The sequence below is a fragment of the Haliotis asinina genome, chromosome 1 (genome assembly GCF_037392515.1).
Source record: "Haliotis asinina isolate JCU_RB_2024 chromosome 1, JCU_Hal_asi_v2, whole genome shotgun sequence".
NCBI lineage: Eukaryota > Metazoa > Mollusca > Gastropoda > Lepetellida > Haliotidae > Haliotis > Haliotis asinina.
In genome coordinates, this window is record NC_090280.1 from 34,021,556 (window position 1) to 34,033,563 (window position 12,008).

General features: G+C 39.4%; 1 pseudogene; it reads left to right on the forward strand.

Moving 5' to 3' along the window:
- The first annotated feature begins 6,955 nt into the window (after nucleotides 1-6,955).
- Nucleotides 6,956-10,257, forward strand: LOC137271967 (uncharacterized; annotated as a pseudogene).
- Nucleotides 10,258-12,008: the final 1,751 nt, after the last annotated feature.

The following is a 12,008-nucleotide window of genomic DNA, read 5'->3' on the forward strand; positions in this document are numbered from 1 at the left end:
GTTGAGCTGCCTGTGCTCGAACTTTACCATGATAAGTTAGCCAGAGTTTCTTGTATTGTAGTTTCACGGCTAGACCGTGCCCATGTATGCATGGAGCTACTGATAACAACCTGGGTAATGTTTCCTTTTCTTTTTTTCGAGTGAGTTTTGCTGTACGCCGCTTTTAGCAGTATTCCAGCAATATATCACGGCTGGGGACACCAGAAAATGGGCTTCACATTGTACCCATGTAGGGAATCGAATCCGGTTCTTCAGTGTCACGAGCTGAACGCGAAAAATATTCATTCACAATAACAGGATTAACTCAAAAAAGTTTGGGTTTGACTGGTCTGTAAAAACCGTCAAGGATATAGTGAACATTGAACAACTTAGTGTAAATGTGAAACTAAAAGTCAACACTTTTAGTAAGATATGGCAACCTTTGATAAACATTGATATACCAGCTACCATTAGTTGACTGTTGTGATATTTACCACAATGTGACGGACTCGTTTTATTTTTTCTTTTAGTACTTGAAAAGTACTATGAAATTATCAGGTAAGTGCATTACGGTAATTAATCCTGTATCCACCAAGTGTATTCGTCCAGATTACTTGCCCCGCCTGCTTGTCACAAACGCGTTCACTGCGCTGGCTCATCTAATACTTGTCAAGCAGTAGTGTCACATCTCCTTCGGCCTGAAAAGGCTTAGATTTCTGTGTACAACTCATGATACAGACTGAAAGTATTGTTTTTCCAAATATTATTATTGTTAGTATTACTTCTTGATAGTTATTACAACGTGACTCTTGTTTTTCTCTGTACTTGAAATGTACTATGAATGTACTATGCAGCAGTGTCATTGCTCTAATCTTTGATAAAGATTGATATCAATGCTGCTATGCGATCTGTAAATAATCAGTTCTGGACTAGACAGTCCAGTGATTGTCATCATGAGGAGAGATTAGGCAATTCAGATATATTGACATGCACCAACCAAAACAGCACTCGGTTACCTGAAGAACACCAGGGGTTGCTGAAGACCAGTCTGAGTGGTCAAGCCCTCATATTCAAGTTTGACCCATGCTCATCTCAGTTCTGTTTCAAATCTTCCGCTTGCCTTTCCATGTATTTCTATTCTGTCTGCACTGTTCACATACTGGGCAAAATAAGTTAGGGATATTGATTTTTTTAGACTCATACTTTATCAGTGTGACAATGAATATCTACATCATTATTCATAATTTCAACATTTTACAAATATCCCTAACTATTTTTGTCCAGTATATTTCCGTCGAATTTAGACGAGGTTTACACTAGTCGATGTAAGGTAGAAGTGTTTGCCAATCAGAGATAAAGGAATGCCATGGCCATGGACACCCACAGTGCACAAAACCCGTCAGACACGTTGTTTTTCATCCGATCTACATTCGTCAATTATTCATTGAGTGAGTGAGTATAGTTTTACGTCACGTTTAGCAATATTTCAGCAATATCACAGTGGGGACTCAAGAATTGGGCCTCGCATATTGTACCCATGTGGAGAATCGAACCCGAGTATTCGGCGTGACGAGAAAACGCTTTAACCACTTGACTACCCTATCGCCAAACATTCATATATCAATAGCGAGGTCCAGGTAAACCGCCTAAAATTTTCATTTGATATTCCTGTCATCGACATTTGCCATCAAACTAAACTTCTAAATATGCAGTTTTAGACTTCAGTAATAATTAATAATATATCAGTCATCTAAATGTCAACATTCTTTGCAGTATCAAATAATCGACGGATTGTAATACAAGGAAATAATATTTTGAATTATTAATTCAAATTAGAAAGACTGAAGAGACTACTAAGCTGCATCATCTTTTTTTGTTGTTGTTTTTTTCCCCAATTAATTGTCTGTGTTTTAGGTATAAGTTACACTACCCATCAAACGTGTAGACTCACTTCAAACACACACTATATGTTATGTATAAGTGGTTGCATGGAAGATGAATTTCTCCACTAACTTGAAGGGAACCAACTTCAGACTTTATACAGATGAACTGGTCGATAAACATGCATTAAATTGTTATGCAAATATGGTGTGAAGATTTGATATGACTGTCTCTGAGCTTCACTATCAATTGAACTCATCACAATAATATTTTCAACGTTACAATGTTTGCTAACAATATATCAGTGCATGTGTGAACATTTCTTTTCGACAGTATGGAGTATTTTGCAAAATCTAGTTTCGAACAGTTGACTGAAGTAAGTGGCTACATTTACACTGGTGATTCCAAACGTTTGATGCGGATCAATTCTAACGCGAATCTTCAAAAGTAGCTATTTATCTGAATGTTTCGCTTTGACATTGTCACTAAAACAAAATTTGTCAGGGAAGGTGTGACGAGCACCTGAACACTTATCATTATCCTTTCTTGCAAGCAGGCAGGGGAAAACTGGGCCACTCAGTCCTCATAGTCACCTCTTATAAGAACCACTTTATTCTGGTGACCAGTTCCAACCCACAGGCCCTCGTGTCACTGCGAGGATTAAAGATTTTTTAAAAAAATATAAATATTTCGAGATGACCCCCGACTTCAAACGCTTCACAGTACATTTCATCTAAACAATGTACCGTGAAGCGTTTGACGTCAGGGGTCATCTTAAAATTTTTATACTAAAAAAAATCTGTACTGTGAAGCGTTTGAAGTCGGGGGTTATCTCAAAGTCTTTAATTTAAAAAATAATCTTTAATCCTCGCAATGACATGAGGGCCTGTGTTCCAACCGGGGTAAAGGAACTGAATTAGTGACATTAGAATTACAGTACATGTATACGATAATACATAACTCTATGGGTTTACTACATCGTATCCATGTACTCGAGTTAATGATAAGATCAGATTGATTTAAAGAAGGCAAACTGCAAAGTAACTCAAGTACATATACGTGACAGTTCTCCACACTCTCAGAGGTTTCCACGTCACGAAATAGAAGCGATCCCACATTCATAAGAAATCCGAAAGCAGGTAATTGTGATTATATCATGAACATTTGGTTCAGCAGTAGAACGGCTGTATAACGTTGTATGTAAACAAACCACAGAATCCATGACAGAGTAGTCGACTGTTCATCTGAAATAGTTCGGGAAAGTGTGGTACGAGTCAAAATAGGGAACTTGATCGGACAACATGCTTGTCACCGATGCATCAAATTTTATAATGTACTCCGCATCTTTACCATAAAGACAGGGCAAAAACGACATGAAATTGATGTTGGGCCAACGTCGGAATTCTTTCCAGTTCTGAACCTGATAGCGCTAACCTAGTTCATAGGACAAACAAGGATGAATTTAAAAACAATAAACATTGGTTATTGGTGAAAAAGGCAGTTGTCCCTAAACGGGGTTAAAACCCCATCGCCCGACGCCCGGGACAAGTCAGTATTCGTTTCGGGTGGTCAAACAATGGATTCTTACTTGTCCAGGGATTATTAGACAATTTCCGCTATAGGTTTCAAACTGCCAGTGAACATTGATATCATATCATATCTGATCAAAATGTGGCTACTACATTTTGCAATGATAAAAAAAAGTAGCTACAGTTGTCCTTCTTTGCTGATGATCACTTGTTGACTTGTTCTTACATAAATACATCATAATGTTTACGTCATAAAAATCAGGGCAAGTGGAAAAAAATAGCGAGAGTAAGTTACTTTCTGAAAATCACTTAAATATTGCCCTGTAGCACGAGGAAACTCCAGGGCCTAGATTTTCGAAGCTCTCTTAGCGCTAAGATTGTCGTAAGTGCCATACGTTAGCTTTAATTTACGACCATCTTAGCGCTAGGAGAACTTTGAAAATCCTGGCACAGGACTCTACGAGAGTATACTTTTACGCCGCACTCAGCAATGTTCCAGCTGTATGACGGCGAAACTGATCTCTGAACATCACTGATGACACCCGGTGTTTGAGACTCTGACTCACATGCCCTGCCCCACCATCGATCACGTGATCGATGGATAGGAAAAACCTCTACTGTTACAAGTCGCGTGAAAATCCTGGCACAGGACTCTACGAGAGTATACTTTTACGCCGCACTCAGCAATGTTCCAGCTGTATGACGGCGAAACTGATCTCTGAACATCACTGATGACACCCGGTGTTTGAGACTCTGACTCACATGCCCTGCCCCACCATCGATCACGTGATCGATGGATAGGAAAAACCTCTACTATTACAAGTCGCGTGAAAATCCTGGCACAGGACTCTACGAGAGTATACTTTTACGCCGCACTCAGCAATGTTCCAGCTGTACGACGGCGAAACTGATCTCTGAACATCATTGATGACACCCGGTGTTTGAGACTCTGACTCACATGCCCTGCCCCACCATCGATCACGTGATCGATGGATAGGAAAAACCTCTACTATTACAAGTCGCGTGAAAAATGCAGGGTTTGCTAAATAAATGATGAACTTAAACAATCACGTGATCGATGGACCGGAAAAGCCTGTACAATCACAATTTGCTTGACAAAGTGCAGAGGTTGCTAAATAAATGATAAACGCAAATAATCACGGGATCTTTGCATTGGAAAAGCCTGCACAATTACAATTTGCATGAAAAAAAAAACAGGAGTTGCTATGTAACTGACAAAAGAAAAAAGATAACGAGATCGACTGACTGGAACAGACGGCGATACGGATCCCATCCGTTGAGTTTGTCAAAAGTGAAATATATGTATTAATGATAAACAGCAACAGCAGATTTCAAAGAAGCGGTTCTGCAGTAAGGCTCAGAACAAAAAACAAACAAAAAAACAACAACCTAGACACATTAAAGAGTTATAAGCAGTTAATAGTATGTTAGAGTCGCAGCTGATTTGCGACTATCGAACTGTAATGATGCATTGACATTAATTCTGTTGTACAATTTCGTTGGTATCTGCTGCCGGGAAACTGATATTCACTGAGTGAGTGTGGTTTAACGCCGCTTTTAGCAACATTCCAGCCCTGTCAGTGTGATAGCCTATTGGTTAAAGCGTCCACTGAACACCCGAGCTGATTCCTATATGCGAACAATGAGTGAAATCCATTTCTTGTGTCCCCTGTCGTGATATTGCTAGAATATATCTAAGAGCGACGTAGAACTATAAATTCTTACTCATTTGCATTTTATGCTGACGAAAAATTGTAGTAAAATCACTTTATGTTGAAAGCCAGTATTTGATAAGTCTAACTGGATAAATCGTAACTTGCGGTAATGTTTATGTATGTATATACGCTAGATCCTTGAATAAAAATTCTTCTTCTTCATCATCTGTGCACCGACGCATCTAAGGGTGCGTTGCAAACAACCAATCGCTTGCATGCGATGTACGGTGATTCACCTGACAACGGAGCGCTAACTTTCAGCCGCTTGCAATCGCAGCAATCGCTGAATGAGGTCGCCTCGTTCTCAAACCAAAATGGCGGTTAAGGAAAATTTGAATTCGAAGGCTGAACAAACCTGTTCGGCTGCCATTTGGCAAAAATCAGCTTTGTTCCACTGGTTCAATGTAGTCATCAACAATCACAAATTCATCATCGAGACTATCCTAATACGTTGCTTATAAGCGCCAGACGAGCAAACGGTAATCGCTCCGCCATTTTTAGAAGAGCGGTAAACGCTTCGAGCAAACTTATCCTCAGTACTTTTCGTTACACTCCACTGGTGTACGTAAACTTATCCTCAGTACTTTTCGTTACACTCCACTGGTGTAAGTAAACTTATTCTCAGTACTTTTCGTTACACTCCACTAGCGTAAGTTTACTTAGACTGACGCTTAGAGCTGTTGCAGCCCGGAATACGCGATTCATTTGCTTACTCTATGCAGTGATAATCTACAACCACATCTATATAGGCTCCCTGTTCTAAGTGATTTTCGGTTTGCAACGCATTCTATAAGAGGCAAAACACCTCGTTTTTAAGGTAGACCGCCACCTACCATTCTCGGTACACGTAAAGAATCTGTATGCTCTGGACATTGTTTGAAAGTGTGATGAATTCCAGACAATAGTTCAACCTTCGAATTCACCGCTGAGACCAAACCTATTTTTACATGTTTTTCTATGCTAAACAAAACCAGTCTGAAACATTCATCATCTATTCAGAGTCCTTATCTTGCCTCCATGCAGGCACTTCCAGTCACCCTATCACTACAGACGTTTTATAATTTACAACATCCACTTTTAACTGTCCAGCGTGATACATGAATTTAGGTTTGGCTAACGCAGCAGTATGAGTTGCACGTGAAAGTGGTGTCACGAAGTCACGTGAGAGAGGTTTCTTGGTGTCTGAAAAGGAATGTTTAATTATTCGAGGTCTTCGCATTGTGCAGGCGAGCAGTTTCACCACTACGTGTCTTTCAATGGATCAACAGTCAGTATTACATCCTTCACGTCCCCAGGAATCAGACGAGCAACGAAATGGAACACAAAAGGACACAGTAGAAGGGTATGAAACATTTCAGTTGTTTAAAGACTATATGGACATAAAATTAAAAACTGTTCAAAGAGAGATTATAGAAGAGACTAAACAGAGATCTATCACTGCCTTTAAAAGAGCTTACAAGGATTCTGAAATCACGTCTTTCTGTTTCAAAGGAAATCAACTACAGTACAAGTTCAATTTTGGTCTTTTGGATAAGATAGATACATCCTTCAGGCTTATTAAAACACAGCGTTACGCAGAGGGTTTAGAGTCTCTGCAATCACTTTCTGCTGACGTTCACAGGCGTAACAAGCATATCAGGCTGGCTGAGCGTTCTCCATCTGGTTGGGGTATTGTATCAGAGTTGGAAGGCGATGAAATTGCTTCAGGTTCAGAGGAAGAACGTAGGTTTGAGAAAGCGGAGACGAAAGCCTTGCGTAAGCGCCGTGCTTCCTCCTTAAGACCTAGAGGAAAGTATCAGAATATGTCTGCTACGGTGTCTTCTCCTAACAATGACGTTAGTGTTAACACATCAAGCTTGTACCCTGTGCAGAATCAGCCCTTTCGTTCTATCAAACGAGGCCCGTCTCCTAACCAACAATGTTTATACTGCGGTGGATTTGGACACTGGAGGGCGTCTTGCCCCCTTGCAGCGTCACAACGTGCAGCCCAGACATCCAGTTCAACCGAGCGTGACCAACCAAGAGAAACTCTCAATAAGTAGTACTTCGTCAGATCGTCTTACAAGCTTGTCAGAGTCAGCAACGTCACACGAGAACAACAGATTCAGTCTGGACAAGGGGAACAGTCAAATGCTAGACAGTGGAACACAGGGTGGACATACTGCGGGCTCTGAAGGTACTTTTGTACAATCAGATTTGGCTTGTTTACAAGAGTTTAGAACGTATGAGTTCGAATCCACATCGTCAGTTAGTGTCAAAGGTAGTCTAAAGAGGCATTTATTGTTTTGGGTTGGCATTGGTGCTCCAAAGTTTGTTATTGATACTATACGCCACGGTTACATCATTCCTTTCATAGAAAGTCCACCTACATATTTTGCTAAAAATAATATATCGGCTATCAAAAATGCAGATTTTGTTACTCACGCCATTCAGGAATTGCTAAAAAACAAGTGTGTTATTCAGCTAGATAATTCACCCCAAGTTGTCAATCCTCTGTCGGTTTCCACACAACGTTCAGGTAAAAAGACTCATTTTAGACTTGAGATTTGTAAATCAGTTCGTGTGGAAAGAGAAGATTGTTTTTGAGGGCCACAAAACTGCCTTAGATTTTATCAAACAGACTGGTTACATGTTTAAATTTGACTTCAAGTCAGGTTACCATGATATTGATATCCACCCAAGCCAGCTGCAGATTTTGGGTTTTGCTTGGAAGTTTCAAGGTTGTGTAAGATATTTCTGCTTTACAGTACTGCCTTTTGGACTATCTTCTGCCCCGTACATTTTTACAAAGTGTTTACGGCCTCTAGTTAAACATTGGAGGACAAATTCTATAAACATTGTGGTATATCTGGATGATGGTTTTGGATATGACGAATCAAGAGAATTGTCCTCTCAACACTCTGATATGGTTAAAGATACTTTGTACAAATCTGGTTTTGTGCATAATGTTGAAAAATCAGTGTGGGTTCCAAAAACAAAAATGGAATGGCTCGGATTTGTTTGGGATTTAGATCATGGTGTACTGTCAGATTCGGAGAATAAGGTAGAAGATATTATATGTGCGTTTAAAGGCTTTGTGGCTGCTTTACCTAGATTTACGGCGAGAAGATTGGCTAGTTTGACAGGCAAGATTATATCGTTGACTCCAGTATTTGGTGATGTTTGTCGTCTGCTTTCTAGGCAGATGCATGCAGAGATTCAGAAGTCTCCCTCCTGGGATAAAGTTTTGAAAATGAATAATCCAGAATGTGTGTATGAACTTTTGTTCTGGAGAGACAATCTTCATTTATTAAAACCAAGATCGTTGTCAGTGAGCTGTACGCCTATGATTGCTGTTTTTTCTGATGCGAGCGATACCGGTTGTGCAGGCCATATTGAAAACTCTTGGCATGTTTTTCAGAGTACATGGGACTCGGAACAAGCAATGTTAAGCTCAACTTGGAGGGAAATGAAGGCTATCGAATTAACTTTGAATGCTTTTGCAAACTTATTAAGTGGAACATCGGTAAAATGGTTTACAGATAGTAAACCTTGCTGTCACATTGCTTCGTGCGGAAGTTTCAAGACAGAGCTACAAAAACTTGCGATGTCAATCTTTATTCTGTGAAGACTAGCTGTAACAAAGTTAAAGTTCAGCTGGATTCCTAGATCGGAGAACGAAAAGGCTGATGCTTTGAGCAGGTTTCAAGATTCTGATGACTGGAGTATAACCGATTTGGTTTTCAGATTCCTGGATAAACGGTGGGGACCACATTCCATTGACCGATTTGCAAATCACATTAACACTAAGTTAGCGAGGTTTAATTCCAGGGTTTGGGTTCCTGACACAGAAGCGGTAGACACGTTCACACAGCAATGGGCGGGGGATAACAACTGGGTACACCTTACCAAAGACCATTCGCTTCGTTCTGAATAGCCAAGCACAAACAACACTAATTCTTCATAAGTGGATTTCTGCCCCTTATTGGCCTATGTTATTTTCGAAGGACGAATCTAGACACTTTGTTGCAGATATGATACAGCTTAGTGCTCACAATTCCATTACAGGGGGCAGCAAAAAAGACTTATTTGATAAATTCAGTGGGCACATTATTGCCATTAGAATTAACGCTTTTTGTTGAATTTTGCAGATTTGTTTTCGGTTGGCATATGGAAGCAGCAGGAATCTTTGGTCCATGAAGATTTGCTCAATCTGTCCAAGAGCATGCCTCATATTGTTTATAAATCAAAAGCAACTTCAACGATTCAAAAATACAAAAGAGCATTTAAATTATGGCAAAAGTGGGCATCAGCGTTTGATGAAGTGAGCTGTTTACCGGCAAATTCTTTTCAGTTTGGATTGTATCTTACCTCCCTTATTCAACAAGGTAAACATTCACCAACTATAGTTGAAGCTATATATGGTATAAGCTGGGCTCACAGAATGACGTGTTTGCAGGATCCGTGCCGGAATGATCTTATCAAAAACATCAGAGAGGCATTACAGCGAGCCTGTACAGAAGAAAGAACCGATTGATACTGACATGTTGCGAAAGCTAGTTTCTGAGTTCGGTAAAAAGGATTGTTCACTGTTAGACTTAAGGTTTCTTGCAATGTCACTCATTTCGTTTGCAGTTTTTTTCAGATTTGCTGAAGTTGTTTGTATAAGAAGGTCAGATGTAAATTTCTTTGATGGGTACATGTGCATTTTTATAGAAAAAAGCAAAACTGATGTATATAGAGACGGTAAATATGTATTGATTTCAGCTTCTGGATCCGAACTTTGTCCTGTTACTATGCTTCGGCGTTACATAGAGAAAGCTGGAATTTGCGAATATTCGCAGGAATACCTGTTCAGAAAGTTATGTTTTTGTAAAAAACGTGGATGCCACATTCTGAGGGGAGACGCACATATTTCATATTCCAGAGCCAGAGATATTTATTGAAAAAAATTCAAACTTGTAGGGGAAGATGTTAAGAAAATTGGCTTGCACAGTTTTCGTTCTGGCGGCGCTGCTACTGCTGCCAGTGCAGGTGTACCAGACCGTTTGTTCAAAAGACATGGCCGCTGGGTTTCTGAAAATGCAAAAGATGGATATGTCAAAGATAATGTAAAAGAATTGTTGAGTGTTACATCGTTGTTGGGATTGTAAGAATAAAATGTCGCAAAACATCTACCCGTTCTTTTAATTTCGAGCTGCGGTAGACATAGCCCAAGTTGTGTGTTTGTTATACAAAATAAATATTTTATGTTCGGTTGATCGAAGAGAATTAGAACATAAATGAATTTATTTTGGGTAAAATACGGTAAAGGTTTGGCTAACGCAGCAGTATGAGTTGCACGTGAAAGTGGTGTCACGAAGTCACGTGAGAGAGATTTCTTGGTGTCTGAAAAGGAATGTTTAATCATTCGAGGTCTTCGCACTGTGCAGGCGAGCAGTTTCACATACATCGATTTAATGATTTCGTATGGAAGATAATGCTGTTTGGCATTTAAAACCGTGGGTTACTTGTGTGTATGCTCAATCCTTTTGGAAAAGTGATGTTTGTATGTAGCTGTGATGTGACAGGCACATGTACAGACCACGGACGGCGGAGCAGACGATATCCTGGATATGTCAGGAAGACGATTGCGTCCTGATACACTGTGAAAACATCACTGAACGTGTACTTTGTGAATAAACCTGCTCGCCTGTAACCTGCGGTAGACATAACCCAAGTTGTGTGTTTGTTATACAAAATAAATATTTTATGTTCGGTTGATCGAAGAGAATTAGAACATAATATAAGTTGTTCACTGGCCATGAGGGAAACATGGGTTGACGTAACCTTGATGTTACCGACACTGAGCGTTCGTCAACCCATGGGTCACGCGGGACCAGTGAACAGCGTATTAATCTTACCTCACTATTAAATCTGAATTGTTCGAAGCACGAGTATTAATCTTTTTGTGGCCATCGCTAGATTTTGCGTACAAGAAAATCAGATTTAGAATTTTGTCTCTTCAGTTGATTTGCATTCGCAAAACATCGGTAATTTCCGTAGATCATACGTGATTCAATGTTTTTCGAGACAAAGAATTACTAATACAAAGTACCAAATGAATTCGGCATTCCCAGCTGGGTGCTTAGAAATGGTACATTGAAACGGCTAGAAGAACGCGCAACCAAACAGAAAAAAAAATTTATGTGAGGTAAGAAACCGTTTTTATCTGTTTGTTTGGCATTTTAGAAGTTGATGGATAATAGAAAAGTATAATACTTTGTGGATGACAACTTCTTTATTTTTATGATGCGACGTTTCGGTATAGCTTCTTATCTGCGATGTAGTGGAACCCAGGGGACCGCATTACATTCGCGTTAGTAAGTCTAGTTCGTCATTTTGTAGCATAAACAACACGCCACTTCCCTAACAACCAGACTGTGATTTCTCACAACAGATGTCTGCCCCTCATAAGTAAATATATCATTGCGACATTTAAAAAAGAAATGAAGATGTCTTGAAGAAATACTTTTACATTTAAGTTTATCCTACCATTAAAAGGCAAAATATCTTTTCTAACTTGGATCAGCTGTAATAAATACATAGTATTTAGTCCCGTGAAACTATTGCGTGTAAAAACTTTCTTCTTTAAATGACGCCCGTATTTATGGGAAAGTATCGTCCAATATAACCAGATGAAATCAGCTGCACAAATTGATAAATTGTTTTTATTTGGTTGCTGTTAGATTCTTTTGGTATGTATAGATTGGTCTAGATTGATTGATCTGTACTAACTTGGTAAATGTTCAATAAATACTGGTCAGAATTTGTACCCTTCAACAAATACTGGACAAAAATAGTTAGGGATATATGGAAATTTTGAAATTTTGAAATATGATCTATTTATTCATTGACACACTGA